Source organism: Hibiscus syriacus, unplaced genomic scaffold (assembly GCF_006381635.1).
Source record: "Hibiscus syriacus cultivar Baekdansim isolate YM2019G1 unplaced genomic scaffold, ASM638163v2 tig00111427_pilon, whole genome shotgun sequence".
NCBI lineage: Eukaryota > Viridiplantae > Streptophyta > Magnoliopsida > Malvales > Malvaceae > Hibiscus > Hibiscus syriacus.
The window spans coordinates 2,850,109-2,852,618 of NW_024063088.1; positions in this window are offsets into that span (position 1 = coordinate 2,850,109).

The following is a 2,510-nucleotide window of genomic DNA, read 5'->3' on the forward strand; positions in this document are numbered from 1 at the left end:
CTGATTTGTTATAATTCAATAATGTTAGTGACTAATTTGTTACTTTTAAAACTTCAGTAGGAGAAATGAAAACTTACTCAAACATGAAGAAGAATAATAAGAAGAGTCAAACGGTAGGACAAAGGGTGTCCCGGATGTATGGTCAAACATGCTAAGTTAGTTGGTTTAACGCGCCACGTCAACATTTTGTTACTGCAATAACATCAAGTGACTAATTTAATATAATTCGATAATATTAGTGACTAATTTGTTACTTTTAAAACTTCAATGGGGAAAACAAAAAATGACTCAAACATGAAGAAGAAGAGTCAAACAGTCGGTCACTTGCATGGTCAAACATATTAAGTCAGCTGATTTAACGTGCCACATCAACATTTTGTTACTGCAATAACTCTAAGTGACTGATTTGTTATAATTCGATAATTTTAGTGACTAATTTGTTACTTTTAAAACTTCAGTAGGGAAAATGAAAACTTACTCAAACATGAAGAAGAATAATCAAACAGTCAACCAAAGGGTGTCCCGCCCGCTTGGTCAAACATGCTAAGTCAGTTGGTTTAACGCGCCATGTCAATATTTTGTTATTGTAATAATGTCAAGTGACTGATTTGTTATAATTCGATAATGTTTGTGACTAATTTGTTACTTTTAAAACTTTAGTGGAGAAAATGAAAACTTATCCAAACATGAAGAAAAGTCAAATGATCAGTCAAAGGGTGTCCCACCCCCATGGTCAAATATGCTAAGTTAACTGGTTTAACGTGCCACGTCAACATTTCGTTACTACAATAATGTCGAGTGACTGATTAGTTATAAATCGATAATGTTAGTGACTAATTTGTTACTTTTAAAACTTTCGTAGGAAAAAAGAAATCTTACTCCAACATTAGTGACCGTTTGCATTTGTGTAATTTACCCTTTTATTTATTTTTGGATAAACTACACAAATGGTCACTATTGTTTGAGGAAGTTTTCATTTTTCCCACTTAAGTTTCAAAAGTAACAAATTGATTACTAACGTTATCAATTTATAACAAATCAGTCACTCTACTATTAACATCCATTATTGTAGTAACTTAATGTTGATGTGGCCCATTAAACCAGCTGACCTAACACCATTGACCATTTGGACTCCTTTTGACCGATCGTTTGACTCTTTTCTCTTGTTTTGTTTTTTTTCATCTTTTGTTTTTTTTGTCATTAAAGTAGCCACCAACCTCTCTTCTGACGAAAACCACTACCTCCATTTATTTTGCTTTCGGGTGATTCCTATGCTCTGTTAACATCAAGTAACATAAACATTACCTTTGTGAATGCCAACAATCAGCTCCCTTAACATTCGACATTAATTATGAGTGTTTGTGTTCTTAGTTGACTAATTAAAGCTCTGTTTGGTATGATATGGTGACATGTGTCACCATTTGATTAAATGATTGAATTTATTGAATTAAATTAAAATTAAGTTTAAAATGATAAATTATATAAGTATTAAGGATCGAATGTATAATTATACTAAGTTTATTAGCTGTAACATCAAGACTCATGTTAAAAGTTAATGACGAGTGACTTGATTGAAGCAATTAAATAATTGGGTGGTTTGATTGACGAAATCGAAACATAGATAGTCAAAATGAAATGAGACAATAGTTGAGTGGCCACCATGTAGTTTACCCTGTAAATTTATGGATAAACTATGTATTTAGTCATCCAACTATTCTCGTAGTTCTATTCTGATCACCCAACTATTTTTTTCAAAATCATACCAAAAGTTATGTTTTGGTTACATATCACTAAAAGATTAATAGTGATGTTGACGTGCCACCATAAGATAATGTCATGTCATCACTAAAAATATTCAACGCCATCATGTTGAAGTTAATCGATCGACGGAATTGGCCAAGAGGGGGTGAATTGGCAATTAAAATTTTGGTAGAAGCTTTTGCAGAAAATTGAAAGTAATTGCACAGTGATTTAGAGTGGTTCGACTTTCTCAACCAAAGTCTACGTCCACTACCTTAGCTATCCATACTAAGGATTTTCCAACAAATTCACTAATTTGTTCTTTCTTTTGAGGCCAAAGAGATAACCTTACAATTCCCTCAAGAATATACCCAAATTATTGAGAACACTCTTTCTCAAAGAGAAGATTACAAATTCGCAAACTTAATGAAAAACCTCACAAGGCAAATGTGTTTGCACAATTCTAGAACAAAGAAAGAACACTCAATAATAATACAATTGAGCACAACAAGTGTTCTTGAAAGCAAAAATGAATATTGAATGAAATAGGCTTGAAAATGCTCAAACTTGAGGTTTGATGCTTTCTTTTTTATTCTCTCTTGATTCTTGTTGATTATTGTTTCTTTTTGTTGATCAGTGGTTTCTAAGCTTGTTTAAATACTCTTTGAATCACTTCTGAACGTTGGGGGATCTTTAATAAAGTCATTAGAGCCGCTATTGTGTGAAAACAATTAATAAAATCAGTTGGGAGCGTGTCTGCATCGATGCAT